The sequence below is a fragment of the Lutra lutra genome, chromosome 6, assembly GCF_902655055.1.
Source record: "Lutra lutra chromosome 6, mLutLut1.2, whole genome shotgun sequence".
In the NCBI taxonomy this organism is placed as follows: domain Eukaryota; kingdom Metazoa; phylum Chordata; class Mammalia; order Carnivora; family Mustelidae; genus Lutra; species Lutra lutra.
Window position 1 is genome coordinate 49,060,379 of NC_062283.1, and position 18,928 is coordinate 49,079,306.

The window sequence follows — 18,928 nt, forward strand, 5'->3', positions numbered from 1 at the left end:
CTCTATTCATAATCACCAAGACTGAAAACACTTCAAATCTCCTTCAGTGGGTGGATGTATGAACAAACTGTGGAACGTCCATCTAATGGAACACTACTTAGCAATAAAAAAAGAAGAGGGGCGCCTGGGTGGCTCAGTGGGTTAAAGCCTCTGCCTTCAGCTCAGGTCATGATCCCAGGGTCCTGGGATCGAGCCCCACATCGGGCTCTCTGCTCAGCGGGGAGCCCGCTTCCTCCTCTCTCTCTCTCTGCCTGCCTCACTGCCTACCTGTGATCTCTATCTGTCAAATTTAAAAAAAAAAAATCTTAAAAAAAAAAAAAAAGAAGAAGAAACGCTTGATACATGCAACAGCTTGGAGGAATCCTAAAGGCATTGCGCTGAGTGAAAGAAGTCAGCATCAAAAGGTTACATATTGTATGATTCCACTTATGTGACATCTGGAAAAGTTTAGTAATTGCCAAAGGTTAGGGGTAAGGGAAGAATATAAAAGGATAGCATAAATGGGGGGGGGGGGGGCGGTTTAGAACTGTTCTATGCCCAGATTGTCGTGGTGACAGCACTAATCTAAAATTCACAGAACTGCACACCCCTTAAAAAGACAATTTTACCATATAATTTTAAAAATAAAATTTAAGGGCGCCTGGGTGGCTCAGTGGGTTAAGCCGCTGCCTTCGGCTCAGGTCATGATCTCAGGGTCCTGGGATCCAGTCCCACATCGGGCTCTCTGCTCAGCAGGAAGCCTGCTTCCCTCTCTCTCTCTCTCTGCCTGCCTCTCCGTCTACTTGTGATCTCTCTCTGACAAATAAATAAATAAAATCTAAAAAATAAATAAATAAATAAAAATTTAAAAAAAATAAAATTTAAAAGAAGAGAAGAGCAATCAGATTTTAACACAGCCAGTCTGGTGATTATCAATTACTACTGCTCTATAGACATAAAGCACTCTATCAAAACAGCTAAGTTCGGGGCGCCTGGGTGGCTCAGTGGGTTAAGCCTCTGCCTTCATTCAGCTCAGGTCATGATCTCAGGGTCCTAGGATCGAGCCCCACATTGGGCTCTCTGCTCAGCAGGGAGCCTGCTTCCCCTTCTCTCTCTGCCTGCCTCCTTGTGATCTCTCTCTCTCTGTGTCAAATAAATAAATAAAATCTTAAAAAAAAAACAGCTAAGTTCTTAGAAAATAAGATAATCCTGAGTATAATAATTAAAAAGCTTACAGCAATGCTTTGCATAAATACTCTTTTCTAAATACCGTTTTTCCCAAATTTAATTTTAAAAAAGTTTTCCAACAAATGCAGTCTAATAAATTAGAAAATGTACTTAAGTACAGGTACGACTGTGTTTATAACACTGAAAAGCTTGTTAGGTTCGATGAAATTACCTAGACAACATTAGGAGTTATACAAAGCCTCAAGAACCGACCCTTTCAGACTCTTTAATGCGCTCGCACACACCCTCAAGTTCTTACGTCTGGGAGCTCCTCGACTCCTCTGTTCTCCGAGTTAAGTAATTCTGTGGCAACCAGTGTCAATGAAATAGTGCAGTCTGGCTCATTCATATTCTAGCAGTCTGAGCAAGAAACTAGGGAAGGGTGGGGCCGAGGGTAAGGAGGGGGCCCCGCCGCAGGAAGGAGGGGGTTCTAAAAGCCAGAGCAGAGCTTGAGACCCCACTTCCGATCAAACCGAACGCGGCACTTGACTCCCCTTGCTGGTGACGGCCCCGGCCTGGGTCGCCCCCTACCCATGTGGGCGCTGGGAGAAGGCGAGAAGCTGGGTGCTCCGCCAAGCTGGAGGCCAGCGCCTCGCCCCCGCTGCGTCTCGCTCCTTCCCGCCCAAGGGGCAATTCCAGGGACGCATACCCTGGGAGCCCGCGCCGCTGGGCGCTGAGAGCGGAGGCCGGGTAGGTACTGCCGCCCACCTCCTCCAGCAGGAACTTGGGCACGGCGCTCTGCGGCTGGGGAGCGGGCGCTCAGCGGCCAGGGCCGGGGGGATGGGAGCCCGGGCCTAGAGGCCCCTGCCCCCCACACCCCTCTACAGTCCCCGGGGTACGGCACATCCCGGGACCCCAGGGAGAAGCGGGTCCTTCCTCAGCCGAGCGGGGGGAGCCCTCAGCCGCTGGACAGAGCGAGTGAGATCAGCGCCGCTGTCCGGAGTGCAAGCCGCTACTCACCGTACCCCGCCGGCCGCGGACCCGCTGCCCTGCGCGACCAGCTCCTCCTGGTCGCGGCGCAACCGCTGCCGCCGCCGCCGCCTCCTCCTCCTCCCAGGGCGCCAGCAACCCCGGCGGGGCCGCCCGGCTGGCTCGCGCCCTCCTTCGCTCTTTTAAGAATGACTATGATTTTTTTTTTAACGAACTTTATTGGCAGCCGGGGCTTGGAACAAGCGCCTTTGCAGCAACTCCGGCAAGGGTGGTGGGCCGGGGAGACTCGACTCCCCACATCTGTGGACCCGCCGCTCTGCGGAGCATGCGCTGGGCTTGGTCTGCGCATGCTCCGCGGGGACCGGGTCCCCCGCCCCGCTCCACCCCTGTTCTGGCTGGCGCCCCACAGGGCGGCTCTTTCGCTTTCCCTATCCCTCCCGGGACCAGCGGCAGTGGGGAGACCGGCGGCTGGCGGGAGCGCCCGGATCGTGGACCCTAGTAAAAAAACTGGCAGACGAAGGTCCGCCTAAGTTTCGCCTACTAAGTGACCGGACTTCCAGAGTACTCAAAGGACCTGCTCCGCCTTGGACACACACCTCATTTTCTTCACCCGATGACATCCAAGGGGTAGAGTGAGCGAAAGTGCTGAGCAAAACCGAGGACGCACTCACAGTCAACACCCTGCGACTGGACAAAGTAGATGTCTTAGATGGTTAACAATTCAGAGAACCAAACCAACAACTAAAAGGTCCCCCCAAAAGCAATCTAAACTTTGCTTGAATTGTTTTTTATTTCAAAATACAGGGCGCCTGGGTGGCTCAGGGGGTTAAGCCGCTGCCTTCGGCTCAGGTCATGATCTCGGAGTCCTGGGATCAAGCCCCACATTGGGCTCTCTGCTCTGCAGGGAGTCTGCTTCTCCCTCTCTCTCTGTGCACTCTCTCCCTCACGGTCTCTCAAATAAAGAAATAAGCATTTTTTAAAAAGAAGAAGAAAAGAAAAAGAAAGAAGCTTTTATTGTGTTAGGCCACTAATATTTAGGGGTTGTAACCACGGTTCACCTACCTTGACTAACATAGTAAGCTAGACTAGATCACCCAAAAAATATCCCTTCAAATCTTAGATTCCTTAATGAAAGTTAAGATTTTTAAAAATCTAATCTATAGGGGCGCCTGGGTGGCTCAGTGGGTTAAGCCGCTGCCTTCAGCTCAGGTCATGATCTCGGAGTCCTGGGATCAAGTCCCGCATCAGGCTCTCTGCTCTCTCGGGGAGCCTGCTTCCTCCTCTCTCTCTGCCTGCCTCTCTGCCTGCTTGTGATCTCTCTGTCAAAAAAAAAAAACAAAACAACAAAAAAAAACTTTACAAAATACAATAGAAAAGGGAATAAAGGAAGACACCAAGTGTTGGAAAAATACTCCCAAGTGAAGTAGGAAATGTTGGGGTTTGGAGCCTATGGCTAAGAAAGAATTATGTGCAAAAAGGTGGTTTTATTAAAGCTTGGGCACAGGAGTGGGCAGAAAGAGCTACACTAGGATCATGAGGAGTGACCCATTATATACTTTCAATTTGGGAGGGGGTTAGGGGTAGTAAGTCTCCAAGGAATTTTGGAAGCAAGGTTTTTAGGACCTTGAGGGGGTTAGCAGTTGTTAGGAAAATGTCATTTATTACCATCTAATAAAACCTCAGTCATCATGAGACCCTTCAGTTGTGTATCAGTAGGCTACATGGTTGAAGGATGGTTGTCAACATGTATTTTGGGGGATAAAGATAAAGGAAGTGTCCAAAGGAATCTTTATATATTAAAGTAGACTTACAGGATCCTGGCAGGAAGGGGAGGTCAGGACAATGTTAAGCTAAGATGGCCTTTTGCCCTGAGCAAAGCATTAACATAAAGGCAGCTGAGTTCCTAGTGGAATGTCACTCTGCCTGTCTCAAGGACTTGTCAGTGAGTTCTAAGTAGTAAGAAAATTTAATTTTTTATTTTGCCTTTGTTTCCCACACCACAAGGATGTGGAGTAACTGAATTCATCTACTCTGCTTTTGGAATGTAAGCTAGAACAACTCCTTTCAGTTTGGTTCTGGGGCACCTGGGTGGCTCAGTGGGTTAAAGCCTCTGCCTTCAGCTCAGGTCATGATCCCAGGGTCCTGGGATCGAGCCCCACATCGAGCTCTCTGTTCAACAGGGAGCCTGCTTCCTCCTCTCTCTCTGCCTGCCTCTCTGCCTACTTGTGATCTGTCTGTCAAATAAATAAATAAAATCTTTTTATTTATTTTATTTATTTTTTTTAAGATTTTATTTATTTTTCAGAGTGAGCACAGGCAGACAGAGTGGCAGGCAGAGGCATATGGAGAAGCAGGCTCCCGCTGAGCAAGGAGCCCGATGTGGGACTCGATCCCAGGACACTGGGATCATGACCTGAGCCGAAGGCAGCTGCTTAACCAACTGAGCCACCCAGGCGTCCCTAAAATCTTTTTTTTTTTTTTTAAATTTATTCATGGACAGAGAGAGATCACAAGTAGGTAGAGAAGCAGGCAGAGAGAGAGAGAGGAGGAAGCAGGCTCCCTGCTGAGCAGAGAGCCCGATGCGGAACTTGATCCCAGGACACTGAGATCATGACCTGAGCTGAAGGCAGAGGCTTAACCCACTGAGCCACCCAGGCGTCCCAATAAATAAAATCTTAAAAAAAAAAAAAATCAGTTTGGTTCTGAAAGGGTCCATAGACAAAAGGACGAGACTGATACAAAGCGAAGGTCAAGCAAAGATTTGTTTCGCGTCAAGCATCGAGAATCAAACTGACCGGCCAGGGCCGTCTCTTGCAAAGAGGCGACCCCTCCCAGTCTCACAGACTAATTTTTATGGAGTAAGGCCATGTGGTTGAGCCTGGCACACACAGGTGGCCAATTGAATTACAGTCTACCCCATTATAGTCATCTAATTCAGCCTATGACCTTGGCTAGAATTGGCGCCTTTGTCTGATGCCCAAAAGGCGGGGGCTCACACTCCCTGGCGGGTAATACCTGCGCTTTTACTTGATTGGACGTCTCCACCTGGCCGAATACGGCCTTGGCGGGTAGGGAGGTATTACGTGCGCTTTCCCTTGATTGGACGTTTCCATCTGGCCGGACACGTCCTTGAATCTGGACTCCGTTATCGGGGACTATTTGGCCGTATTTCAGCAATTCTGTTTCTAAGCGCTTTCCTCTTGGGGGAAGGGGCAGGTTCAATCTAAGTTTACTGCATAAACAACAAAATGGCTCACTCTGGCTAAGTAGGCCCTTACAGTTCTATCTATCAAAGTAGCCTACCCTGTGACCCAGCAAGCAGTTTCACCTCTACAAATCCAGCCAGGAGAAATGAGGACTTAACGGTGCACCAACAAACAGGAATGTTCACAGCTGCATTTTTTTTTAAACAGCTCCCAAATGAAAATAACCAAAAGACCATAAACAACAGAATGAATTAATAACTTCAGTGTTCATAATAATGGAATACTATGCAACAATGAGAAGCCTGACCTAAAACAAACAACATGAAATGGCTTAACTGCGGAAATGTAAATTTGAGCATAGAAAGTAAGGTCCAGGGCACCTGGGTGGCTTAGCTGGTCGAGTAGCCTGCTCACAATTTTGGCTCAGTTCTCAGTCTCAGGGTCCTGGGATCAGGCTCTGAGCACAGTGGGGAGTCTGCTTCAGAATATTCTCTCCCTCTCCCTCTGCCCCTCTTCCCTGCAGATAGCAGGCATGCATGTACTCTCCAAAATAAATCAAAGAAAGGAAAGAAGGAAGAAGGAAGGAGAAAAAAGAAAGGAAGGAGGAAGAAAGGAAGGGAGAGAGAGAGAAAATAAGGCTCACAAAGTACCTACTGACTAAGTCCATTTCAGCACAAAAACAGGAAAAGTTATCTGCTAAAATTTGGGATAATGGTTACCTTGGCAGAAAAGGAATAGTGACTGGGTGAGGAATTCGAAGGTGTTAGTAAGGCTCCCTCTGTTGATCTTGGCCCTGGTTACACATGTGTATTCATTTGTGAAAATTCACCAAACTGTACTCTTATATGTAGATTTTTCTGTGGGTGAATTATAGTTCATGTGCAGTAGTTTATAGAATTAAAACTTTTTAAATTTTAGGGTCTCCTGGGTGGCTGAGTCAGTTGAGCATCTGCCTTTGGCTCAGGTCATGATCCCAGGGTCCTGGGATCAAGCCCCACTTTGGGCTCCCTGTTCAGTGGGGAGCCTGCTTCTCCCTCTCCCTTTGCCCCCCCCCCTTGTGTTCTCTCACACTCTGTTCTCTCTCAGTTAAATAAAACACCTTAAATATAATAAAAAGTTTAATTTTTAATTTGTTTTACCATATAATTGCAATACAGTTTTATAAATGTAAACACAGCGATTATCAACAACAAATTTAGTGTCAAGTAGCCAATGGATTTATTTCCATGATTTGGTTGGTAGTCTCTTTAATTTGAGTAATGTACTCACCCCAATTAAAAGAAAAGGAAAAAAAAAAAAGAAAAGGAAAAAACCAATTAAGAAATGGGCAAATGGGGGTGCCTAGGTGGCTCAGTGGGTTAAGCCTCTGCCTTCAGCTTGGGTCATGATCTCAGGGTCCTGGGATCGAGCCCAGCAACAGGCTCTCTGCTCCACAGGGAGCCTGTTTCCCCCTCTCTCTGCCTGCCTCTCTGCCTACTTGTGATCTCTCTCTCTCTCTCTGTCAAATAAATAAATAAATAAATAAAATCTTTAAAAATAAAATAAAACAAAATAAAAAAAGAAATGGGCAAGCGGACTTAAATACACATTTCTCCAAAGAAGATGTACAAATGGCTAATAAGTACATGAAAATAAGCTCAATATCACTCATTACTAGTAAAATGCAAATCAAAACCACAATGAGATACTATTTCACACCCACTAGAATCGCTGCTTTAAAACAAAACAAAACAAATAAAATAATACGTGTTGGCAAGAATGGTGAGAAATTGGGGGGTGGGAGGGATGGGGTGGCTGGGTGATGGACATTGGGGAGGATATGTGTTGTGGTGAGCACAGGGTGTTATTTAAGACTGATGAATCACAGACCTGTACCCCTGAAACACATAATACATTATATGTTAATTTTTAAAAAATAGTTTTGAAACAAAAAACAAATTTAAAGAGCTTTAAGGGGCACCTGGGTGGCTCAGTAGTTTAAAGCCTCTACCTTCAGCTCAGGTCATGATCTCAGGGTCCTGGGATCAAGCCCCGCATCGGGCTCTCTGCTTGGTGGGGAGCCTGCGTCCTCCTCTCTCTCTCTCTGCCTGCCTCTCTGCCTACTTGTGATCTCTGTCTGTCAAGTAAATAAATAAAATCTTTTAAAAAATAAAAATAGGGGCGCCTGGGTGGCTCAGTGGGTTAAGCCGCTGCCTTCGGCTCAGGTCCATGATCCCAGGTCCTGGGTTCGAGCCCCGCATCGGGCTTTCTGCTCAGCAGGGAGCCTGCTTCCTCCTCTCTCTCTGCCTGCCTCTCTGCTTACTTGTGATTTCTCTCTGTCAAATAAATAAATAAATAAAATCTTTTAAAAAATAAAATAAAATAAAATAAAGAGCTTTAAAACAACCAACAAACAATGGTGAGAAATCTTAACCCCTGTGCACCGTCAGTAGGAATGTAAAATGGTACCGCTATTATGGAAAACAGTATGGCAATCCCTCACAAAATTAAAAATAGAATTACCGTATGATGCAGCAACTCTACCTCTGAGTATATACTCAAACGAACTGAAAACAAGGAGTCAGAGAGGTTTGTACAACTATGTCCATATCAACATTATTGACAATAACCAAAAGGTGGGAGCAACTGAAATATGCACCAACAGATGAACTGATAAACAAAATGTCATATAAACACAATGAAATGGAGCGCCTGGCTGGCTCAGAAGGAAAAGCATGCAACTTTTGATCTGGGGGTTGGGAGTTTGAGCCCCATGTTGGGTGTGGAGATTAAAAAGAAAACAAACAAACAAAAAAAAACTAAGCTAAAAAAACAACAAACATATAATGAAATATTATTCAGCCTCAAAAAGGAATGAAATTCTGACACATAGTACATCATGGATAAAGGTACCTAAAGTAGTCAAATTCATAGATAGTGGTTGCCAAAGGCAGAGGAAAGGAGAGAATGGGGAGTTAGTATTTAATGGGTACAGAGTTTCCATTTTGCAGGATGAAAAATGTTCCGGAGAAGGACGGTGGCCATAGTTGCACGGCAATGTGAATGTGCTTAATGCTCCTGAAACTGTATCCTTAAAAATGGTCAAAAACGTTGAATTTTATGTTAAGTATATCTTACAATTTTTTTAATGGAAGAAAAGAAAAAGAAAATTCTAATGGTAGCAGAGAATGAATGTGAGGATTCAAATCAGAGAAAAACTTCTTGAAGGTCTTTTCCATATCCATGGGATTTTGGACAATCTACTGCAATTAAGCCTACCTTTTATTTGACTCAAGGATATACCCAAGGACACAGTAGAGACTGTAGGGCTTCTTTCAGTGACATAATGAAAGCCTACAGGGAAAAAAATGCCACGGTGGGTAGCAAAAATGGCAATGAAATTAGTCTGAAGGAGTTGGTTTTTTGTTTTGTTTTTGTTTATGGTTTTTATAATGATTTATTTATTTATTTATTTGAGAAAGAGAGAGAGCATGTGCGTGTGAGCTGGGGATGGGGGGAGAAGCTGTGAGGGAGAGAGACAGACAGACAGAGAATGTCCTGCAGACTCCCTATTGGGTGTGGAGCCCATGCAAGGCTCCATCTTGGGACCTTGAGATCATGACCTGAGCTGGAATTAAGAACTGGATGTTTAACTGACTGAGCCACCCAGGCACCCCAGTCTGAAAGACTTTGAAAGAAATTTTACCTGCTGTTGTCTAGAAATGAGTTATACAAAACTATTTAGGGGAAACACTGTAAAAAAGTTATTTAATAAAAAAAAAAATTAAGTAATCAGTACGCCCAAGGTGGGGCTGGAACTCACAATGTCAATCAAGGTCAGGAGCTTCATGTTCTACTACTGAGCTAGCCAGATACCCCTGAACGTTATATTTTTAAGTCATTTACTGATTGTTCAAATTTAGTACCTTCACTGACCCAGCAAAAAGTATCCGTTGTCCTTTGCTAATTTTTCCACTGTGTCTGACTCTAACGAGCTACAAACTTTTTAGAGATCATGAACTGTAGATGAGTGAAAAGAAAAACATTAAAGAAAAATTACATACATGAACAAAATAACCAGTGTATAAAAGGGGCCCTAATTTAAACTGGAGAGTCAGAGAGACCTTTCCAACAAAGTAATATTTCATCAGTTATCTGAAGGATAAATGTGTTAGCTGGCTAAAGAATGGGCAGAAAAGGTGCCCCTGGGTGGCTCAGTGGGTTAAAGCCTCTGCTTTCGGCTCAGGTCATGATCCCAGTGTCCTGGGATCCAGCCCTGCATCAGGCTCTCTGCTCAGCCAGGAGCCTGCTTCCTCCTCTCTCTGCCAGCCTCTCTGCCTACTTGTGATCTCTCTCTGTCAAATAAATAGGTAATTAAAAAAAAAAAAAGCAGATGGATTCGGTTTTAGTTTTGGAGGTAGATTCCATGGGACTTGGCTATGAAACAGGGACAAGAGGGGATGTCAGGAATGATTCACAGGTTTTTTGAATGACCACGGAGATTCTGGCTCCTAATTCCAGTGGATGGGGTTTTTCCCACCAAGCAATTCTTGGACACTAGCTGGGTGTCCTACAATGTAACTCAGTTTTGACACTTTCCATCTAGAGATAGCCCAAGATTCCACAGGTTAAGGGTTCAGTCCTACGAGATAGTCTTCCACCCCCCCACACACACACCTCAGAGGCTAGTCACAAGCTCAGGTTATCACCTGTGCTTCTGACCAACCCATTACAGATTAGAAGTTCTAATGATCTCTTCCTCGGTTTTGATTAATTTGCTAGAGCAGCTCACAGAACTTAGAGAAACATTTTACCTAACTAGATTACCAGTTTATTATAAAAGAATATAACTCAGAAACAGCCAGATGAAAGAGATGGGTAGGGAAAGAGCAAGGAGCTTCATGCCCTCTCTGGGCATCCACTCTCCCCACATCTCCATTGCTTCATCTACCCAAAAGTTCTCTGGCCCAGTCCTCTTGGGTTTTTGTGGAGGCTTCATTACATAGGCATGATTGATTAAACCATTGGCCATTCGTGACTGAGTTAACCTCCAAGCCCTCTCCCCTCCCAGAGGTAATGGTGGGGGGGTTCTGGGGAGCAGGAGGTGAGACTTGAATTTCCAACCCTCTAATCACCTGGTTGGTTCTGCTGGCAACCAGCTCTCCCTCCTTAGGCAGCAAGCAAAATCCACCTCATTAACATAACAAGAGACACCTCTGCCACTCTTAACATTTAGGATATTCCAAAGGTTTTAGGAACTCTATGCCAGGAATAGGAACAAAGACCAAACATATACTTCTTATACATCACAATATCGCATGAACTTGCTGATAGTGGTCACTATGGTACTACCTGTAATCCCTAGCCAATGTGAGTTAGGGAATATAGTCCAAGTTTCTAGATTTCCTTTTTTGGTTGTCATCAGTTGTTCTTGTCTCATGTGGACTAGTCTGTACCATCATATATACTTTTGGGTTTAGGGTGCTTATCAATTATTAGAACATAAAAAAAACTTTTTTTTTTTTTTTTTTTCTGTTCTTCACTGCCAGGTCATTCTTGTATATAAATGTGCTTTTGTTGAAATAGTGTGCTGAGAGAAGTCCTCTCTGAAAGGGGTGTACTATTTGGGCAACTTTCTGATTCCTAGTGTCCTTCCTAGTACAGCTATTGATACATTTGTTTAGACATCCTTCCAATGATCTGGCTGTTACTGCATTTTTTTTAAAGATTTTATTTATTTATTTGACACAGAGAGATCACAAGTAGGCAGAGAGGGAGGCAGAGATAGAGAGAGGGGGAAGCAGGCTCCCCGCTGAGCAGAAAGCCCGATTCGGGACTCGATCCCAGGACCCTGGGATCATGACCTGAGCCGAAGGCAGAGGCTTAACCCACTGAGCCACTCAGGTGCTCCAGTTACTGCATTTCTAAGAGCTTAGTCACAGTCACCATGTTGTTACCCACTCTTTGATTTAAATTCTTAAAATAAGGACGGAATATATAAATAACCCTACATTTAGAAGCAAATGAGATGGATATTATTAAATTTTCAGCTTGTAATTCCCACATCACATAGATAGTATATATTCAGAAGCCACACCCAACGTGGGGCTCAAACTCACAACCCAAGATCAAGAGTCACATGTTCTACTGACTGAGCCAGCCAGGAGCCCCTGGACTTTTCTTATTAGTTGTAGGAGTTCTTTATATGATATTAACCCTTCATCAGAAGGTTTGTAAATATTTTCTCTCATTCTGTAGGTTGTGTTTTCATTTTGTTTATTGTTTCTTTTGCTATACAGAAGGTTTTTAGGTTTTTAGTTTGATATAGTCAGAGATTGTCTTATTCTTTCTTGGTAAATACTTGTCTCAAAAACTCACTGTGAGGGGCACCTGAGTGGCTCAGTCAGCTAAGCGTCTCCCTTCGGCTCAGGTCATGATCCCAGGGTCCTGGGATGGAGCTCCACATCAGGCTTCTTGCTCAGCGGGAAGTCTGCTTCTCTCTCTCCCTCTGCCTGCTGCTCACCCTACTTGTGGTCTCTCTCTGTCTATTAAATAAATAAATAAAATCTTCAAAAAACAAAAGAAAAAAATCCTTACCTTGAACTACAAATAATGATGCAAAAGACAAATAACAAATTAAGAAAAAGTACTCTCAACATTTGACAGATAAATGGCTAATTTCTTTAATATACAAAGAACTCTTACACATCACTAAACCAAAGACCATCAACTGCATAGAAATATGTGCAAAGGTGACAGAGTCAGATACTGGAAAGAAATACAGTAGTCAACTGCCATGAAAGTATATTAATATGTACAATTAAGGAGCTGCAAATTAAACAATAATGATATAATTTTTCTTGTATCTAACTGACAAAATTTAACAGGTTAATAATACTTAAAGTAAATAAAGTTGTGGATGAACAGATATAATATAGTTATTCCCTGCTTTTCACAAGTTTCCATTATGCCACCTAGCTTGTATGGAAGACCTACATTAGCACGTGTTTTCACTAACCAAAAAAATCCAAAGAGGATTTTTGCTTTAACAAAAAAAAAGAGAGAGAGAGAGAAAGAGAAAAAAACAAAACAAAACAAAACAAAACATCTAGCGTTTGTTTTGCAGTGGGCCATTACAGCCCAGCAGCAGACTTGGGGAGCAGAGAGAATGGCCCTGCCAGGCTCCTTCCCTGAGAACCACACCCAGCATCTCAGCATAACCTGCCATAGCTCTGAACTGTGTCTGTGAGCCTCTGTGCTCTATCTCACTTTGTTTTGGGCATCTCTTGACAAGATGTGTTCTAAGAGATCAGAAAAGCCTAAGAGAAGTTATTTTGGGAGGTTATTCTGGGGGGGGTCTGAGGTTGATAAAAAGTTTTTCCATGTACATTAATGGTAATTGCTTCTTTGCTTTATGCCATTTCTGCTTAAGAAAGTTTCATTGGACTGCTCTACTCTCAGGAGAGGGGGAAGCCTCATACGTTGTTGGAAGAGAAATGAAATCAATCTTTTTAGAGAGTGATCTGACAAGATTTATCGAAATAGTGAGCTTGTACTTCCCTGTGTAAAAATTTACACCATATTCTATGAGTCCTTAATAATACAAGTACAATGAACTCAATTACTCCAGAATTTAAGGTCAAATGAATATAAAGTCTGTGGCCCCAGCAAGGTATTTATGCTTTTCTCTCTAACCCAAGTTATAGCTGGTTCCTTCTAAACATATCGGCTAGCTTCGCCATTATGAAGCCTACAGAGATTCAGAAATTCTGCTATTTAGAAAATGATAGTATGTCTTGAATTTCCTCCTAAAATATTTCTCCCTGCTGGGACATTATTCAAATGGGGCAGAAAGAATACGGGACAAAACAAGTGTTGTTGCAAGGATAATGAACTGATATTGAAAGGTCCCCCAATAATGGGTCCGTGATTAAAGGAGCAAGAATGATACGAAGCGAAGCTTAAGCAAAGCTTTATTTCGCGCCAAGCATCGAGAATCAAACCGAACGTTCAGGGCCGTGCCTCTTACAGAGAGGGTGACCCCTCTCTGCTTCACAGACTAGTCTTTAAGGATAAAGGCCATGTAGTTGGGCCTGGCCACGCACAAGTGGCCAATGAGATTGTAACACAGAGAAAGCTACACAGTCATGCTAGGTCACACAAAAGCGACCAACTGAATTACAATTTACCCTATAGTAGACTCTTGAACTAGCCTATCACCTTGGTAAGAATTGGCGCCCAAAAGGCTCCCAAAGGGCGGGGCCCATACTCCTTGGTAACTAGGGAGACAGCATGTGCCCCCCCCACTGATTGGATACCTCCACCTGGCCTGTCCCACCCTTGTATTTGGGCTTTGTTACCTGGGACTGGTTTCCGGGACTTGTTTTTAAGTAAGTCCCCTGGGGGGAAGGGGGGCAGGGACAGTTTAAGTTTTACTGCATAAACAACAAAATGACTGTTTAATCCAAGATGGAATCGCTCTGGCTAAATAGGCCCTTACAGTATGATTATAGAGATACCTGTGGGTGGTTTGAGGTGGTTTCTGGGCCACATGGTGGGTCCAGATTCTACTCCTCAGATTTGTATGCTTAAGAATTAAATTTAAAAAAGAAGAAGAAGAAGAAGAAGAAGAAGAGGGCACCTGGGTGGCTCAGTGGGTTAAAGCCTCTGCCTTCAGCTCAGGTCATGATCCCAGGGTTCTGGGATCAAGCCCCAGGTCGGGCTCTCTGCTCAGCAGGGAGTCTGCTTCCCTTCCTCTCTCTCTCTGCCTCTCTGCCTACTTGTGATCTCTGTCTGTCGAATAAATAAATAAAATCTTTAAAAAAAAGAATTAAATTTTACCAGCTCTCTCAAAGGATAATTAGGGACTGGGAAACCAATCATCTTCCAACCTATATCCACAAAACAGAATGCTAGTTTCATAACTCACAGTAGACTATATACCAAGGGTGGTAAACAGACCTGACATCACACACCACTATCTCTTGCTTAAAAATAGCAGAAGCCTCCATCTTACCTTCCCACCTTTCTCGTTTGACTTTCCTGTTTTTCTTTCTTGTGGGTAGGTGCATTTAGAAGACCAATTTACAAGTCTGAAGGCTGCTGAGCAAGCACAAAGTTAAAGCAATGAAAACTAGATGCTTTTGTGGTTTTTTTTTTTTTAAGATTTTATTTATTTGACAGAGAGAGATCACAAGTAGACAGAGAGGCAGGCAGAGAGAGAGAGAGGGAAGCAGGCTCCCTGCTGAGCAGAGAGCCCGATGCGGGACTCGATTCCAGGACCCCGAGATCATGACCCGAGCCGAAGGCAGCGGCTTAACCCACTGAGCCACACAGGCGCCCAACTAGATGCTTTTGGAAGGAAATTCTAGCACTGAAGAGAATCAGTGAACTGACCTTCCACATTTTAAAGGAATTTCTTTCTAAAAAGCTGGGCCATAAGTCAATAATCAGAACACCTTTTCTCTTCTCAGTGAAGGAGAAATACAGGCACAGATACACTTGAATTGCAGGGGTCCACTGAGAGAGAGAGAGAGAGAGAGAGAGAGAGATTTTTTTAAATAAATACAGTACTGCACTTTAAGTGTAGTTTCTCTTCCTTATGATTTTCTTAATACCATTTTCTTTGGCTTACCTTATTATAATAATACGATATATAATACATATATAATACAAGACATATGTTAATCAACTGCTTATGTTTTCAGGAAGGCTTCTGGTCAACCGTAGGTTATCAGTAGTTAAGTTTTTGGGGAGTCAAAGGTTATATATGGATTTTCAGCTGCACAGGGCTCAGCACCCCTAACCCCCACTGAGAAAGAACCAACTGTCACCTCAACTGCCTCTATTTGACCTTAATCCTTACTCTCTGATTGTTTCATTCTGACTTATCTTTTTTTTTTAAGTTTATTTACTTATTTATTTAAGTAATCTCTACACCCAACATGGGATTTAAACTCACAAACTGGAGATCAAGACATGCATGCTTTCCTGAATGAGCTAGCCAGGTGTCCCTCTGGCTTATGTTTTAACTCAGGCAAAAGACCCAGGAGTCGAAGCATCCTGGGATGGGAACCAGAACTACCCCTCAAGCAATAAGGACTGCCTGATGCCAGCAAGACCCCTCATGATTGACCTCCAGACAATGATCGACCTGACCTTTCCTGCCCACCCGCAGGTACCTACTGACCTTTGTCCCACATTTTCCTTATATAAAAATAGAAGTGTTTTCAGAACTTTGACGACAGTTTTTGGAACACTAGTCCACTGTCTTCCTGGTGTTGACCTCACTGAAATCAATTCTTCTCGTTTCCCCACCACTTGTCTCTCTGCCTTTGGATTTTGTCCTTGGTGAGTGGCTGAACCTGGCCTGTTTGAGACCCTGGGAGCCAGGCGCTCTTGCTCCTCTGCACCCCAGTTATACAGTTGTACAAGGCTCAACTGCAGTTAAATAAAATCAGGCTCAATGATTGCCTTTTATCTGCCCAAAATTGATAGTGCATATGCATTTTTTTCAAAATAAAGTAAAACACTACTGAAAAGAGGGTGAACACCTCTGTTCATCATGGAATGAAGTTAGGTGCTTGTTTCAAAAGCTGGTAATGTGTTCCATGAAAGGGGGTTTATGCAAAATGACTCCAAAGGCAAAAGGAGCAGTAAGTCTGAAGAAAAAGGCTGGCAAGTCCAGTTGACAAGAAACGGTTTACGAAGGGGCTTAAGGACAGAAGCGTGTCTTTGGCAGTAAGACAAGGAGATTTCTGCAACCCCATCTCCTTTTTTTTTTTTTCTTTAAGATTTTATTTATTTATTTGACAGACAGAGAGAGAGAGATCACAAGGAGGCAGAGAGGCAGAGGAAGAGAGAAAGGGGGAAGCAGGCTCCCTGCTGAGCAGAGAACACAATGGGGGCTCCATCCCAGGACCCTGAGACCATGACCTGAGCCGAAGGCAGAAGCTTAACCCACTGAGCCACCCAGGCACCCCCAACCTATCTCCTTTAAGACATGTTTTTATAGCCTGGAGGTTGGGGAGTACACACTGCGGGGGAGGGGCTACCTAGGAGGACTACGCAGGAGGTGAACATTAGGAATAAGTGTCACAGTCAGACCTCCAGGGCAGATCAAAGACATTTTGCCCCGAGGGTGTACTTAAGGGTGTGGTTAACGAAAGGAAAGAATAGTGGGGTTTGGGGTGGGGTGGATTGCTATGTCCACAGAGGCTTCAGGTCACAGAATGCAATGCTTAGAAAGAACTCTCAATAATGTACTTCATTGTGTCTATGACTTTCAAAGACTGGGCTCTTTTCCGAAGACCTTAGAATGGGGAATTGGCCTCAGGACCTAATGTTTCACTTAAAGTGAATGACTTTAATGTAAAATATTGTTAACTTTTCCAAACCTTTGAAACAGTTGCTGGTAACTTGCTGAGGGGCTCCCAGCTATAGATACAGATACTATATCATCAGGGTATCTGTTTCTCTGAAAATAAAATGACTTGCTAGGTAAAAATTTGTCCCACATTGTGCAGTCATCTAATTAACAGGTCACTTTATTCAGTTTTTTAAAAAAGATTTTATTTATTTATTTGAGAGAGAGAGAGACAGTAGGAGAGAGCATGAGAGGGGAGAAGTTCAGAGGGAGAAACAGACTCCCCATGAGGCTGGGAGCCTGATGTGGGACTCGGTTCCCAGACTCTGGGATCATGAGGCAGTTGCTTAACCAACTGAGCCACTCAGGTGCCCCAATTTATTCAGTTTTAACTGTTAAAAATATAATGTGTACTATTGTAATGCTTTAGGATTTACCCTAAAATACATAAGCCTATTATACAAGTGAATTCATTTGCTAATAAAGAATATTTAGGGGGCGCCTGGGTGGCTCAGCGGGTTAAGCCACTGCCTTCGGCTCGGGTCATGACCTCAGGGTCCTGGGATCGAGTCCCGCATCGGGCTCTCTGCTCAGCAAGAAGCCTGCTTCCCTCTCTCTCTCTGCCTGCCTCTCTGTCTACTTGTGATCTCTCTCTGTCAAATAAATAAATAAAATCTTTAAAAAAAAAAAAAGAATATATAGGGGAATCTGTGTGGCTCAGTCTGTTAAGTGGCTGCATTCAGCTGGGGTCATGATCTCATGTTCCTGGGATGGAGCCCGACCGTGGGCTCCCTGCTCAGAGAGGGTCTGCTTCTCCCTCTCTCTCTCTGCTGCTCTCCCTGATCGTGCTCTCTTGCTCATGCACGCACGCTCTCTCTCTCTTAATAAATAAAATCTTTAAAAAAAAATTTGAAACCACAGTGGACTGTGAAATGTCTAATCACCTAACTCCTAGAGAACTGTAGGATTTGGCTGTGATAACTTTTATTAGATGGTGCTCCTTTTCTTCTCTCCCTTGAAATAACTATGATAGGATGTTGGTAAATAGTCTTTTAAAAATAAAAATTTGGGGGGGTCTCATGGGCGACTCAATTTGTTGAGTGTCCAACTCTTGGTTTCAGCTCAGGTCATGCATGGTCTTAGGGTCATGAGATCAAGCCACATGTCAGGCTCCATGCTCAGTGCTGAGTGGGCTTGAGAGTCTCTCCCTCTGCCCTTCTTCCCACTTGTATGCATACACACTCTCTCTCTAAAATAAATAAACTCTTGAAAAATTAAGATAAAAAACTTTGGATTAAAAGGAAAACCAAACTTCTGTATTTTTGTTACCACTAAATAATGCTTTTGTAAATTTGAATGGAAAACCACCTGTATGTATTGCTATTGGGTTGCAGTTATGTCCTCAAGCTTAATTTAAAATATACTACTTAATAAAAATTTCATGAAAGATGAATTCCAATAATCAAAAAATAAATACATTTCAAAGCTAGAATTTGGTGTAATTTATATCAACAGTGTGGAAAATAGTAAATAGTAATAGTAAATAGTAAATAGTAAATAGTAAAAGGTATAATGTAACTTCTTTAAACTTTGAAACATCTTATGAATATTTCATGTTTTAGATACTCTGCCAATATTTAGCATACTGGTTTTATTGATAGTGGATATTTAATGCAATTTAGTAGCACTGTGGTTTAAATAATTTTGTCTTGGAAACAAAGTTTCTTTTCTAATTCTATTATTTATGTATGTATGTAGGTCCCACACCCCAGCATGAAGGTTAGGGTGGGGCTTGAGCTCACAACCCTGAGATCAAGACCTGAGCTGAGACCAGGAGTTGAATGCTTAACTAAATGAATCACCCAGGAGCGCCTGGGTGGTTCAGTCGGTTAAGCGGCTGCCTTTGGCTCAGGTCATGATCCCAAGGTTCTGGGATCGAGTCCCACATCGGGTTCCCTGCTCAGTGGAGAGCCTCTTTCTCCCTCTCCCTGACTCTCTGCCTACTTGTGTTCTACCTGTCTGTCAAGTAAATAAATAAAATCTTTTTTTTTTTTTTAAAGATTTTATTTATTTATTTGACAGACAGAGATCACAAGTAGGCAGAGAGACAGGCAGAGAGAGAGGAGGAAGCAGGCTCCCTGCTGAGCAGAAAGCCCGATGTGGGGCTCGAACCCAGGACCTGGGATCATGACCTGAGCCGAAGGCAGCGGCTTAACCCACTGAGCCACCCAGGCGCCCCTAA

The 18,928-nt window shown here is 43.6% G+C and overlaps 1 protein-coding gene across 4 annotated transcripts in view; it reads right to left on the minus strand.

Annotated features, from left to right (window-relative positions):
• RAB23 (RAB23, member RAS oncogene family) overlaps nucleotides 1–2,462 on the minus strand; it is a 38,485-nt gene extending 36,023 nt beyond the window's left edge. For 2 of the 4 annotated variants that reach the window (XM_047734445.1, XM_047734444.1), the window contains exon 1: nucleotides 2,167–2,462. The gene's annotated coding sequence lies outside the window, so the exon portion shown is untranslated. The remainder of the gene's footprint in view (nucleotides 1–2,166) is intronic. The other 2 variants (XR_007128216.1, XM_047734446.1) reach the window with 2 other exon arrangements.
• Between the last annotated feature and the right edge of the window lie 16,466 nt (nucleotides 2,463–18,928).